At 42.7% G+C, this 15,252-nt stretch overlaps 1 protein-coding gene and 1 pseudogene across 3 annotated transcripts in view; one reads left to right on the top strand and one right to left on the bottom strand.

Annotated features, from left to right (window-relative positions):
* The window catches only part of Kiaa0319l (KIAA0319 like), a 107,000-nt gene that overhangs the window by 8,886 nt on the left and 82,862 nt on the right, over positions 1 to 15,252 (top strand). The window lies entirely within an intron of this gene.
* On the bottom strand, positions 1,355 to 1,748 carry LOC142833559 (metallothionein-2 pseudogene; annotated as a pseudogene).

Below are 15,252 nucleotides of genomic sequence, written 5' to 3' on the forward strand. Positions count from 1 at the left end.
GTTACCACCTATTTCCGGGTACCACTTAGTAGTTCCTCCTTTGGTAGATTTCTAGGTACCCATTGACTTCATTTAGTTGGCTCCTTTTCATTTCTGCATTGGGCTCAGTAGTGAAGGCCACTGCTAGAAATGAATGATTACGATTTATCTGATAAAAGATACCCTGTTTTCCTTGTGAGCTATTGAGTTAGAGTTTTTCTGTATAATTTTACTGCTATGTGATTTGAGAATAGCATTTTGGACCTTGTAATTGTCATTTGGAAACAAATATCAGATGACCCTAAGAACTTGGAAATTCCTTAGTAGTCAGTCAATTTGTTTGTTTGTTTTGTTTTGTTTTTTAGACAGGTTTTTTCTGGGTAGCTTTTTGAATTTTTCGAGACAGGGTTTCTCTGTAGCTTTTGGTTCCTGTCCTGGAACTAGCTCTTGTAGACCAGGCTGGCCTCGAACTCACAGAGATCCGCCTGTCTCTGCCTCCCGAGTGCTGGGATTAAAGGCATGCGCCACCACCGCCCGGCCTTAGTCATATTCTTTTTATTTATTTATTTATTATGTATACAATATTATGTCTGTGTGTATGTCTGCAGGCCAGAAGAGGGCACCAGACCCCATTACAGATGGTTGTGAGCCACTATGTGGTTGCTGGGAATTGAACTCAGGACCTTTGGAAGAGCAGGCAATGCTCTTAACCTCTGAGCCATCTCTCTAGCCCCCCTTAGTCATATTCTTGAGAGCAGGAATTTGGCCTTTTTGCTTATTGAGATATTATTCTGAGCAAGCATAAAATTTGGCATATAAATGTAACATAAAATTATTTGTTTACTGAGTAAGTACATTAGCAATAAGGGGATTATCCTTTGAGAATTAAGCTAAAGCCAACATAAAGTAGAGGTCTACAAAGACAACTTAAAGAGACATAATACCTTTGAAACCAATCTGAACTATATTAACATATCCAAACAAGAATGGGTATATCTGAAAAGTTACGTGTGCATGGGGCACAGACCTAATTGTTCTTGGAATCCTAAAACAAGGATGTAAGCCTAAAGGTAGCAGTTGGTTCTGGAAACTTCCTTATCTGCTTCTGAGAAGGAAATTGCATGTCTGGTTAATGATTAGAGAATTTAGTAGGACTCTGGCTCTACTTGAGGCAGATAACAAGGAGTGCAGCACAGCTCCTGTCCTGGGAAAATATGCAGTTTGATGAGAGAAACAGACAGACACTAGTATATGCTAAGGGAAAGGATGGAGGGATTCAGGCACTATGCTACGGGAACCAGAGAAGAAGCATTTTGTGTAGAGGCTTAGTTGGCGATTCTATTGCTGTGAAGAGACACCATGACCATGGCAACTCTTTTTTTTTTTAATTAAGTCAACGCTTTTTATTATCTGTTACATGTTTTATAGAAAGAGGTGTGGAAAACAGGCCAGGGTTGTAAAAAAAAAAGTTACTTTCTACACATTGTTCTATTTACACGCAGATGAGGGGAAATCCCACTTCAGGCGCAGCAGCTGCACTTGTCCGAAGCTTCTTTGCAGATGCAGCCCTGAGAGCACTTCGCACAGCCCACGGGGCAACAGGAGCAGCAGCTTTTCTTGCAGCTGGTGCATTTGCACTGTTTGCATTTGCAAGACCCGGCGCAGGAGCAGGGTCCATCTGTGGCACAAGAGCAGTTGGGGTCCATGATGAGTAGAGGCGGCGGCTGAAAACCGTGAGAGAACGAAGTTGGAGAGCTAGGAGGAGGCGTGATGTCGACCATGGCAACTCTTACAAAGAAAACATTTAATTTGGTTGGGGGGGGCTTGCTTACAGTTTCAGAGGTTCAGTTCATTATCATCATGATGGGGAGCATGTTGGCATGCAGGCAGATGTGGTGCTGGAGCCGAGAGTGCTGCATCTGGCAGGCAACAGGAAGTCAACTGAATGTCATACTGAGGGAAGCTTGAGGGAAAAAAAAGACTTCAAAGCCTACCCACACAATGACACTCTTCCTCCAACAAGGCCATACCTCCTAATAGTGTCCTTCCCTTTGGGGGGCATTTTCTTTTAAACCACAGAGTTGAAGGGAGTCCTTTCCAAGAAGCTGACACCTAAGCAGTTTTGAAAATTGAATCTGAATGACTCAGAAGGTATTCCCAGGCAGTGGGCACTGGAGAGCAAAGGTATAGAGGATGTGGATGAACCATGCCCCACTTAGTGCTTCTGGAAGGGCAGTTCCTGAAGGGGTCAGGAGTGGCCAGGTGATAAGGAGTCTTGTTTGCCATGCTTAGAAGCCTCAGTTCGAATCTTTTTCAGAGAGGCTGTCTACAGATTATCTCCTCTGTAGCTCTGGTAGTCCTTGACTTTTTCATCCTTATGACTCAGCTTCAGCTTCTAAGTATCCCAGGATTGCAAACCTGTGTCACAAGGCCCAGCTCAAATTCTGTCTTTTCCAGTGTTTTCATTTCCCATTATTTCTGCAGTGCTTGTGCATGTTAGGTAGGTTCTCTGTAATTGAGCTAAGTACCCAGCTCTGGTTTGGGGTTTCTTTGAAACACGGTCTAGCTTTTGTAGCCCAGGCTAGCTTGGAACTGACTGAATAGCCCAGACTAGCCTTAAACTTGCAGCAGTTGGTATCTCCCAAGCACTGGTATTATAAGCATGAGCCACCACACTTGGTTTCAATTCTATTTTTTTTAATAATTTATTTTTATTTGCCAAGATAGGGTTTCTCTGTAGCTTTGGAGCCTGTCCTGGAATTCATTTTGTAGACCAGGCTGGCCTTGAACTCACAGAGATCTGCCTGCCTCTGCCTCCCGAGTGCTGGGATTAAAGGCATGTGTCACCACTGCCCAGCGGAATTTTAATGTTTTTATTTAATATTTTAGTGTGCAGAATGAGTTTAATACCCTTTTGTACACATATTTTATCTTGTTTATATTCACTCCCTGTTCTCCCATCTCTCCTTCCCCAGATAATTCCATTTACACTTTCATATATATATGAAATTTTAAAAAACTTACATATATATGTAATATATATAGTATATATAAAATCTAAATTCTGCATAAGAAAACAGGCAGCATTTGCTTTTCTGGGTCTGGTGACATAATGCTCTCAGTTCCATCCGCTTTCCTGGAAATCATGTAGTTTCATTCTTTATGGCTGCACAAAGCTTATTGTGTATATGTGCCTCATTATCTTTGTCCATTTGTCTCTTGATAGGCATCTGGCTGGTTCTCTGTGTTCTGCCTTGACCCTCATTATTTACTTCTAGCTATTACTTTCAGATTTAGATTGTTCTTATTTTTCTAAGAACTTAAATAATTTATTTGAGATGTCTCTGTTTTTTCACATAAGCACTCACAGCTATAAACTTTCATCTTAGAACTGCTTTGCTGTATCCCAAATGTTCTGTAAGTTTTGCTTTCATTTTATTTGCTTCTAGAAACTTCTGAATTTCCTCTCTCACTTCTTTAGTGATCCACTGGTCATCCAAGAGTCTGTTGCTCAGTAATTAAATATTCATGTAATACATGTAGTTTTCTTGTTAATTATTTCAAGTTGTTGTTTTTTTTTTGATTTTTCGAGATGAGGTTTCTCGTAGCTTTTGGTTCCTGTCCTGGAACTAGCTCTTGTAGACCAGGCTGGCCTCGAACTCACAGAGATCCGCCTGCCTCTGCCTCCCGAGTGCTGGGATTAAAGGCGTGCGCCACCACCGCCCGGCTAATTATTTCAAGTTTTATTCCACTGTGTTGTGTTGAAATAGAAGTTATTTCTTAAGATTTGCTTTATGGAACCACGTGGTGGTGGCACAGGCCTTTAATCCTTTAATCCCAGCACTCAGGAGGCTCTCTGAGTTCAAGGCCAACTTGCTCTACGGAGTGAGTTCCAGTACTGGCTCCAAAGCAACACAGTGAAACCCTGTCTCAAAACACCAAAAAAAGATTTGCTTTATGACCCGTTTTAGAGAAAGTTCTCTTGGTTGGATGAGAAGAACTTTTACTTTGCTCTTGGATGGAACATTCAGTAAATGTCTTTTAGATCCTCTTGATCTATTGTGCAGATTAACTCAGAAGTTTCTTTTGTTTTGTTTTATATTTTATATTGAGCTGTTTATAAAAAAGTACTTGAACTCATATTTATTCTTTATGGGGAAAGTAACAAATGGATTTTGAATAAGAAAAATGACAATTTGTTTTGTTGGCAGGTTATCATGTATCCCAGACTGGTCTCTAACTCGCTGTGTAGCTGAGGATGACCCTGAACTTCAGATCCTTTTGCCCCCATCTCTTGAGTGCCGGGATTGCAAAGTGTGTCACAATGTCTGGTTTATGCATGGTTGGGGATCTAAGCCAGGGCCTTGTGTTAGGCAAGCACTCTGCCAACTACGCTGTAACTCACGTCTTGAACTTTTCTTTTCTTTTCTTTTCTTTTCTTTTCTTTTCTTTTCTTTTCTTTTCTTTCTCTCTGTCTCTGTCTCTCTGTCTCTGTCTCTCTGTCTCTGTCTCTCTGTCTCTCTCTCTCTCTCTGTCTCTCTCTCTCTCTCTCTTTTGTTTTAGACAGGGTTTCTCTGTGTGTAGCACTGGCTGTCCTGGAACTCATCCTGTAGACCAGGCTGGCCTCAGCTCACAGAGATCCACCTGCCTCTGCCTCCCGAGTGCTGGGGTTAAAGGCATGCGCCACCACCGTCAGGGTTCTTGAAGTTTCTTTACTGATTTTTAGTCAGTATGATCTATTTTTGTTTGCTTGTTACATTACTTTATGTATCTCTGTGTGTTTGTGTGCGCACATGAACACCCCTGTTTATGTAAATGTTAGAGGGTTTACTTTACTACATGGGTCCCAGGAGTCAAACTGAGGTCGTCAGGCTTGGTGGCAAGCTCCTTTATCCATTGAGCCATCTTGCTGGCTCTTGATGTCCTCCTTCTTAGGAGAGTGAGATATTGAAGGCACTTACTGTTTCTGTCAAGATCTATCCTTTCATGTCCATTAGTGCTTTGTGTTCTAATTGGGAACCCCAACATTTGTTGTATGTATATTTATATTTTTTGTGTCTTACGTTTTTTCCTTCTTAATATGTAGTGACATTAGAAAAATCTTTTTTTTTTGATTTACTTATTTTTACTTTCTGTGCATTGGTATTTGTGAGGGTGTCAGATCCCCTGGAGGTAGAGTTACTGGCAGTTGTAAGCTGCCATGTGGGTGCTGGGAAGTGAAACCAGGTCCTCTGGAAGAACCGCCGCCAGTGCTCTTAACTGCTGAGCCATCTCTCCAGCCTCGAAAAATCTTTTCTAGTTGGTGGTGCATGCCTTTAATCCCAGCACTCAGCAGAGGTAGATCTCCGTGACTTTGAGGCCAGGGCTACATAGTGAGACACCATCTCAGAAAAATAAAACAAAAAACCCCAAAATCTTTTCTGATTTTGGTTTAAAGTCTGTTTTGCCAGATATAAAACAACTAAGCTAACTTGGTTTTGGCTTTTATTTGCTTGATAAATTGATTCCATCCTTTCATGCTCAGTCTGCTGGTATCTTTGCCAGGGACATGTGTTTCTTAGAGACACTGGTAGCTGGATTTTTTTTCTTTTAATCCAGTAGGCTCTCATGCACTTTAATTGCAAGGTTAAGACTGTGTACCTTTATGGTTACTATTGAGGGCGTCTGCTGATCGTGGTGGATTTCTCAGCTGTTTCCTGCATACACAGATGTATTAGTTGTTTGTTTCTATGACCAAACACTTGACAAGATGTACTCTGACGAAGGAAGGTTCATTTTGGCTCACAGTTCAAGGATACATTACCCATCGTGGTGGCTGGGAAGGAGTGGACAGAGTGTGTAGGCAGCTAGGAAGTTGAGAGTGATGGCATTCATTCAGTCTGGTACCCCATGAGGCACTACTGCCCACATTAGCCTCATCTAGATAATTTCTCACCAGTTTGCCCAGAGGCTTGTCTCCAAGGTGGATCTGGATCCTGCCAAGTTAATGTTGAGAATGAACAATGACAATAAGTTGTTGTTTGTGTTTGTTTATGTTTTTCTTTCTCTCTCATTTTGTATTAGGTGCTTGCTAGTTTATGATATTGGACATGATGGATTCTTATTTCTCCTTTTCTTGTGAAATTCTTTTTTTTTAAAAAAAAGATTTTTTAAAAATTGATTTATTTGCCAGGTGGTGGTGGCACATGCCTTTATTCCCAGCACAGAGGCAGGTGGGTCTCTGTGAATTTGAGTCCAGATTGGCCTACGAAGCAAGTTCCAGGACAGCTAGGGCTGTTACACAGAGAAACTCTGTCTCAAAACTGCCCTCCTGCAAATCTGTGCAGCTTGGCATCTTTGTCTATTTTCTTGAGCCCCTGACTTCTCTTGCCTTAAAAGTACATCGTTTTCTTTGTTCTCCTACTTGCTAGTCTGAACTTTTCAATTACTTTCCTTTTCAACCCCTCCTTAGCTTTTCTTTTAAATTTTTTGTTATTGAGGGTTTTGTTTCAAAGCCCCCCCCTCTTTCTCGCACTTTAGCAATCTCGCTCATTCCTTCCGTTGATAGCTCTGTGATTACCACTCCCAGATCTGTCAGTGCTGCTGAGCACCAAACTGCCTAGCCACCTGGATGTCACACATCTCCAGCTAGATGTCTCATAACTACCATTAGCTTAATATGTCAAAACGGAAGCCAGATCTTTTCTTCTCTTTCTTCTCCTTTATTCCCTATAAACATGAAAAGAGCATCTCCACCCATATTCTGAGGTGGAAATCTGAGTCACTCTGTTCCTTCCCTCCTCCATATCAGGAGATCATCATTCATATCATGCTTTCATGCTCCATCCTGCTGCATGTCTCATTATCACTCTGCCTCATGTTTCCTGAATCACACAAACAAGCTTCTCTCAGATTCGGAGACTTCTGGGCTGCACTCCTTTGTGCAGTGCTCTGTGTACCCTGCATTCTGTGCGTAGTGCTAGGCTTTAGGAGGAGAACCCAGGCGCAGGTCTTGCGCCGTAAAGCAAGTCTTTTTGTGTCGCCACTAGCAGATGATGTAATATAAATGCTTAGCATTAGCTGGACTGAGTTCTAGCATGCCCCTGCCTCCCTCCTACGCTAAGCACTGCTTGACCCCTAGTGATTCTGTTTGCTTCTCAATCCTGCATTGTTCTCCATCTAATAAACACCTGGTGATCTTACTTTACATTGTTTGCAGTCCAGTCCTTAACCTCAGACTGGTTCTCACTGGACTGCTGCCCTACCCCATCTTCTTACAACAACTTCCTCAATTTTCAGCCAAATGCAGAACTTTGCTTTGTAGCATCAGAGAGACTTTCCTGTCCTGCTTAGGTTCCAGCTTTTTGTGCTACAGTGGGGAAACCATCTTTTAACAGAAAACTGGGTGTTCGTAGGGGTCATTTCAAGTTTTTCTTTTCTTAGGGCTGCAGCCTTATTGCTGATTGTTGCAAATATTCTGTATGGTAGATGGCAGTTATGGTGGGGTGATGAGTTCTCCATCCTGATTATGAACAGGAGTCTACTATGATGATTTAACTGTGTATCTGTTCCATGAAACTGTCTTGCTTAGAGTTATCTATCCAGCATGTAGTGTAGAGTAGGTAATAAGTTCTGATGTTAAAGTAACCATAGCACCCCTCTGGACATTTGTATTGTGTTATCTTTTCTGCTCTGTTTTTTCAAGCAGCCTATTATGTGGGTTCTTCATGTCCAAGGAAGAAAATGTCGCTATCTTTTCTCTGTCTAGTTCATTTCATAAATGGTGGGAATTTTTCTTTCTGGTTCATGAAGTTAGAAATGAATCCTATTGTGTGGAGTGGACCAGGCTTGAGGACTTCTTGCTCCACCATGCTCTGCTGGCCTACGTCTCCCAGGACATCCTGCATTTGCCTCACTGAGTAAATTTAATTCTGTATGGTAAACAGAAGAAATGTTGTGGCTACACATCCCTACCATGTTCTCCAGCCACTGTTATCATTTGTACTATAAAGGTGATACTTTGATCTCCATGTATCTTGTATTTTAATCAGGCCAAGACTCTGCATGGAGAGATTAACAACCTCAGAACCCACAAAGACCACAGATGGGACACAGAGATGGCTCCAGGCTCAGCAAGAGTCTCTTCCTTTCTAGTTGCCATTCTATTCTTTTGTGCTTGTGTTCATGAGCCCAGATACATGTCCCTAATGCCAGGAGTGTTCCTGGTACCTGGCACAAGAGCCAAATTAGTGTTGGTCTTGAGCCCACTATCTCTCTTATTCCTTTTTTGTTATACTTTGTGATCTGTAGCCCTCTTATGCCAGTAAGAGCAAGACATATCTTTTTTTCTTTTTAAATAATGTGATTTTTTTTTTTATTTGGTTTTTCGAGACAGGGTTTCTCTGTGGTTTTGGAGCCTGTCCTGGAACTAGCTCTGTAGACCAGGCTGGTCTCGAACTCACAGAGATCCGCCTGCCTCTGCCTCCCGAGTGCTGGGATTAAAGGCGTGCGCCACCACTGCCCGGCTAATGTGATATATTTTGGACATGCATGGGTCTTATTTTCAGGGAAAAGCATTTTTGGGAGCCCCTTTAGGTACTTCCATTTATCTTCTATGTGCTGGGTGCCCAATTTAAGGTGGATGACTAATGGAATATCTCTTCCAGCAATGAGCCTTCAGCAGGAACTTTCTCCTGCCAACTGTCTTATATTCTTAACTACATTGCAGTACAGGAAGGTAATGAATTATTAATCCTCAGTCCGTCTCCTTAGATTGTAGGGTAATGACTTGAGTGCATGGCGGTCTGGGAAAAGGAGAGTTTTCTGGCTGTTGGCACAGACCATGAAGCCTTTTGATTCTAGAGTTCAGCTAACTGGCATGAGCAAGTCTAGGGATCTTGTTATATTACACGAAGTTGATGCAAGTTTGTGAGATTGGTCAGAGTTCCCACAGTTGGCCTCTCTCCTGATGACATGAAATTGTTTTCTGTGGCTTAAACATTCTGAAGCGAGATATAGTCATCTTCAGTTCCTCAGCTTGGGAAACAGTATTTTTGGTGGGTTTTCTTTGCCCTTTAGAAACTGTATGCAAACATAACGAACTTATTTAATAACCTGTGCAGTAAAGTGAAGAGAGATGAGGAAATGGAGTGATTGGCAGTAAACCTAGCATGATTAAAAGCATTTGTTTTGTTTTGTTGTGTTGAGACAGTGTTTCTCTGTGTAACAGCTCACCCTAGCTGTCCTGGAACTAGGTCTTGTATATAAGGCTGACCTCGAACTCACAGAGATCCACCTGTCTCTGCCTCCCAAGTGCACCCGGCCCAATGTAAAAACAATTTTAAATTGATTCTTCTTGGGGGTTTTTTAGGAGAAGAAATAATAAGGTGGCAGTGAGGTCTAAAAAAATAGCCTTTGGCTTGTTTTGTAGGTTTTATAAAAATCTCAGTGTTTGGATTAGCTGCTAGTTTAAAGCATTGTGTCAGAAGTTGCCAGGAATATACGTAGGAGTGATGTGACCAGTGCCCAGACACCTGTTTTCAGCCAAGCAGTGTCAAGAAGTTTGAGTTAAAATTTATGGCTATTGATTTATTTTTGTTTGTTTATTTAATATGCATGTGTGTATTGGGTCATACTTATGACAAGCATAGTTCTACCACTCTGCCACTGAGCTACAGCCCTAGACCCTAGGATCTACTTGTTTTGTGTGGTGTGTGTGTGAGATAGAAGGAGGATCTCATAGCTCAGGTGGGCCCTGAACTTGAGTATTGTGATTATAGGTATGTACCACACTATTCCTATGGGTCTCCATTTTAAGCTGTCTTTCTGATCCTCCACCCAGAGGTTTCCATGATAAGAGTCAGCCCAGGGCTGGTGAGATGGCTCAGAGGTTAAGAGCACAGACTACTCTTCCGGAGGTCCTGAGTTCAATTCCCAGCAACCACATGGTAGCTCACAACCATCTGTAATGAGATCTGGTGCCCTCTTCTGGCCTGCAGGCATGGAGGCTGAACACTGTACATAATAAATAAATAAATCTTTTAAAAAAAAAAGAGTCAGCCCATGTGGTTGAGCTCCCAGAGCTACTGTTGACTGCAGGCAGTACTGGATATGTTTCAGAGAGAAGATGTAAGGATTGGTCTTGCTGGGCATGGTGGCCCACACTTTTAGCCAGCACTTGGGAGGCAGAGGCAGGTGGAGCTCTGTGAGCTCAAAGCCAGCCTGTTCTATATAGCAAGTTTCAGGCTGGCTATTGCTACATAGTGAGACCCTGTCTCAAAAAACAATTGGTCTTGACCACCTGCCAGTTCATAAGGTAGCAAGAGGTAGACCTCCGCCAACAGCATGAGCTTGAGAGTCATACGAGCCTAACTGCATCCTGGGCTTCTTATGGACTGTTATTGTTAAACTCCATCAGGTTCTTCATCTGTAAAATGGGGATGAAATTACCTCTTGTAGGGTTATTGTAGGGATTACATGAAATACTTATGCAAAGGGCTCACCCTATTTTTAGATTCTTTCAATAAATGTTAGCAGTATTTATTTTCACATGAAATTCAATTTGGTGAAAGTCTTGTTTAATTTCAGAGTGACCCAGCAGCAGCAAGTTTGAGTTCTGTGCTGGCTTACGTCTCTGTCCATTGGGATCAGAGTCTCCATTTCTAAGTATAATGCAGGCAGTGGCCTTTCTGCATTGTCAGAGAATGTAGGCTCCCGTTCATTTCTACACAGGCTAGGAGTGAATGGACTCTATCAGACACTCTTCATGGTTGTAGTATGTCTCTCAGGGGCACCACAGGTCACCTGTTTACTCTTCTTCCTCCTCTCGAGGAGTGCTGTGTTCTGTTGCCACACCACCATTGTGGCCTCCACCCTGCTTCACTTCTCTCATCATGATGATGTGTTTGTGCTTCACAGAATCTTGTGCCCGACCATGTTGGCTCTATCTTTTGGTCAGGATAGTGGTTCTTATTTTCTAAGAGAGAGTATTGCTATGCTGCTCAAGCTGGCCTCGGACTTGCCACCGTCTTCCCTCTGCTTACCTCAGCACTGGGATTACAGATGTGTAGCACCACACCTGGCTCGAGATATTGCTTTGACTGAAGTTGATTTAGAGTTAGTTTTAGATTTTGTGTTGGAAGCAGATAGCAGAGTTAGTCCCTCCCTCTATTAAAAGGGTAATTTTTGTGTGCCAGCTAGTGTAAGCATTAGAAATGGAGTAATGAGCTGGATTGGTTTCTGCCCTCGTTGAGTTTCTTTCTATTGATATCTTTCACATCCCTGGGCAATGAGAATTCTCTTTCCAAGGAATACTTGGAGTTTGGGTTTGGAGAGATGGCTCATCAATTAGGAGCACTGGCTACGTTTCCAAGAGGATCTGGGTTTGATTTCCAGCGCCCACACAGTGGCTTTGTAACTCCAGTTCCAGGGGATCCAACACCCTCCTCTTAGCTTCCTTGGGTATTGCATGCATATGGTGTACAGGCATACATGCAGACAAAACACCCATACGCATTAAAAAAAATAGGAGTTTGAGGTTTCCTCATGGTCTTGAGGCAGTGTAATGACAACGACAGCACTGTATAACTTGTAGAATTCTAGAAATGTAGGGAACTAGTCTATTACCATCATCATCATCATTATTATTAAGATAGGATCTGACTTACAGGCCACGTTAGAACTTGCCATGGAGACCAGGCTGACCTCTAACTCACAGAGATCTACCTGCCTCTGCATCCCCAGTGTTGGGATTAAAGGTGTGGATTGACATGCCTGACCTGAAACTAAGCAGTTTGATGCCTCAAGTTAGTTTTAGTAAAGTAAAACTCCGTTAAGAATTACGTGGATAGTGCCAGGTGGTGGCACACGCCTTTAATCCCAGCACTTGGGAAGCAGAGGCAGGTGGATCTCAGTGAGTTCAAGGCCCTCCTGGCCTACAAAGCAAGTTCCAGTACAGCCAGGACTGTTACACAGAAAAACCCTGTCTGGGGAAAAAAAAAAGATTATGCGGATAGAGGCTTGACATTGTAACGTTTGCATGTAATTCCCTTGGAAGGCTGAGGGAATAATGGGAAGTTGGGGCTGGTGTGGAGTTTTAAGAGATCCTGAACCATGTTGTGTGTCTCAAAAAGCTAATAAGTTGGAGATCTATCTCAGTGGTGGAGCACTTGCTTTAGCATTCAGGAGGCCCTGTGTTCAACCAATTTGTTTTATACCTCCAGTCAGAATTATGCAGGCATGTCTCCAATTCTCTTTCGACCCACTTGCTCTTACCTTGAATAACCTACATCCCCTAATCAGCAGTGAGAATATTTATCTGGAGAGATAGGACAAGAACTATACATATAGTCTTTGCTTCATTTTTAGATGTAGCCAGTCAATACTGGAAGATCTTTCCAGCATCAGGATGTTCTTGTCGCTTTGGTTTCAAGTTTGTTTCTCAGGTGAAGTCTCCAGCATCCTGAATTGGCCTGTCAGTCACAAAGGGAAGCTAGACAATTCTATAAGATGAGAAGGAATTACCCTTGAGTGGGGAGTTAAACATCACTGACATCGTCTAAAGAGTATGAAGCAGAGGAATCCTGGCCAAGGCCGGTTTGACGCTCTGGAGACTGTCCCTAAAGATGGTGCTCAGAGTATCTTGCCCCAGTTCACCTTTGAAAACTCACTCAGCAGACAGGGATTTTTAGGAATGCTTGTCATTATGCTTTGATTCTAATCCAACAACACATTTGAGTTTGAGATAAATGTGTGCTCCTGAATTCTCTCACTCGTAGGTAATAAAGGGAATGACTTGACCGTTCACAGGCTTGGTGAAGAGGAGTGGTGTTTACATTGATTTGGTTTTACTTTGGTAGTCTTCATTTCTAATTAGGTTTTACAGTTTTAAGAGAACTGCCATCTACCTGTTAAAAGTGCCCCCCTCCCCTCCAAAAACCGCAGTATTTATTGACCGAAAGCAACCTGTGTCAGCTGGAGACTATGGAAATGGGCCTGCTGGTGTGAATGAGTCTCAATTAGCATAAAGGAAGCTGCCTTGTAGGTAGGCAGTCTGTACCCTGCCAGGTCAGTTGCACGGCAGCAGCCAAGTTTCCCTCTCCCTGTGTGTTCCCTCTACCAGCTTCCACTGCTGGCTTTCAGAGTTGCCCTCCACTGTGCTCCCCGGGTGTGCTCAGAAGCTGCGTGCTGACATTTCTCACAAGGTACTTTTAAAATAACAAGGTAGATTTTAATGTCATTCCTTCTGTGAAAGGTTAAAGGGTGGGAAGCTTGGCCTTTCAGCACAGAAAACCTGACCTGGAACAGGTTTCTTTACCCAGGATGGCTAAGGCAGAAGCAAAAGTTCTCTTGTCTCCCTGGAGTCTTTCTCTGACAAGGGCTCGCTTCTTTCCTTCCCCAAGCTCTTTTGATTGAGCTGTTTTGCCTCCACCCTTCTGTATGTATGTGGGAAGTACTTGAGAGCATGGCTGCCTCCATCAGTGGGGAAGAAATGGTGGAGAGTGAGAGCCCATGTGCCACAGACTTCCAGGGGTTTCCATGTGTTTCTGTGGGGCCGGGGAGAGGTCGCAGACACATGACACACTTTGGTGCCCTGCCTAGACTTAATCTTGAAATTGATTTCTTTTGACTCAACACAGCAATGATGCCATGTGTTTAAAGAGAGTTCACGTTAGATAATTAGTGGTCAAGAGCCTTGACCAGTTCATCCAGATTTTTATTTTTGTCAGTAGAATATATAAATTATGAAATTTGAAAGTGGAGGTATAGGATAAAGAACAATGAATTAAAATATATGTCATAAAGTGAAGTCAATGGCCAGGCGGTGGTGGCACACTCCTTTAATCCCAGCACTCAGGAGGTAGAGACAGGGGATCTCTGTGAGTTCGAGACCAACCTGGTCTACAGAGTGAGTTCCAGGACAGGCTCCAAAGCAACACAGAGAAACCCTGTCTCGAAAAACCAAAAAGAAAATTGAAAGCCGCTTGTCTATACCAGATAAAGAGGCATAAATGTCAACACTGCATCAAGTTACACTTTTCTAATATTTGTAATACTTGGCTCTTATGAGTGTTTGATATACTTAGAAGCTTGAAATACCCTAATTTTCTTAAGTACTGAGGATTGAATTCAGAGTCTCTAGCATACTAGGCAAGACTCTATCACAGACATGTGATCCTGTGTCCCTGTCAGCTACGTTTTTAATAAGTTCTCTAAGGTATTTATTATTTTCAATTTTATTTTTTGGTGTGGGGTGTGTGTATATGTGCATGTGGGTGCATATGCATGTGTGCTTATGCAGGTAGAGGCCAGAGGTTGATGCCTGGTGTCTTTTTTTAATGTCTCTAAGTATGTATGTATGTATGTATGTATGTATGTATGTATTTATTTATTTATTTATTTATTTATAGATAAAGTCATCACTATGTAGTCCTGACTGGCCTGAAAAATCACTATGTGGAGCAGGCTGGCCTTAAACTCAACAGAGATCTGCTGCTTCTGCCTCCTGTGTGCTGGGACTAAAGGCACATGCTATTACCATGCCTAGCCTTACCTATGATTTTTGAGATAGAGCCTCTCACTAAACTGGAGCATCAATTGATTAGACTCTAGACTGGCTGGCAAGTGAGCTTCAGGGATCTGCCTGACTCCCCACCAGCACCCCTTCTAGAACTGGGGTTACAGGTCCCGGCCTTCTCATATGGGCTCTGGGGCTGTGAGCTCAGGTCTTCATGCTTGTATAGTAGGCATCTTACCAATTGAGCCATCTCCAGACCTTCTCTAAGACATGCCATTCAAATAATTAGTGAGAACTAATAACTAGTGTTATTACATACTATAGACACTTTTTAGGTCAACGGACACTATACCAGGCTAAAATAAAACCCAGTTCCTGCCATTAGAGTTCACAGTATGGAAGCAGAGGAGAAGTAGAAAAGACAGATGCATGAAAATTCCAGGATGTGCTGTGGGAGCACAAAGAATAGGGCAGAGAGGAGCCAAGCCCTTCTACAGCAGGTGGCTGGTGAGGCATGGGCTATTTTGATTCCTTTGAACCTCCCTCTCCTGGATCCATCTGAAGTGGTTTCAGTCTGGCCGGCTCTTTTCAGTTTATCTCAGAGGGAGGGTTTGAGGGAGGGCACTGCAGCTCTGTAGCGTCTAGAGAGTCAGAGCCCTGAGAAAATTATTTTTGTACAGATACAGATTGGTTTTGATTTAATTTAAATAAACTGGCTCTCAGAAGTTCTAAGAATACTGACTACTCCACGGCTCCGCTTTCATTTACACACAGATGAG

This window comes from Microtus pennsylvanicus, chromosome 13 (assembly GCF_037038515.1).
Source record: "Microtus pennsylvanicus isolate mMicPen1 chromosome 13, mMicPen1.hap1, whole genome shotgun sequence".
NCBI classification, from domain to species: domain Eukaryota; kingdom Metazoa; phylum Chordata; class Mammalia; order Rodentia; family Cricetidae; genus Microtus; species Microtus pennsylvanicus.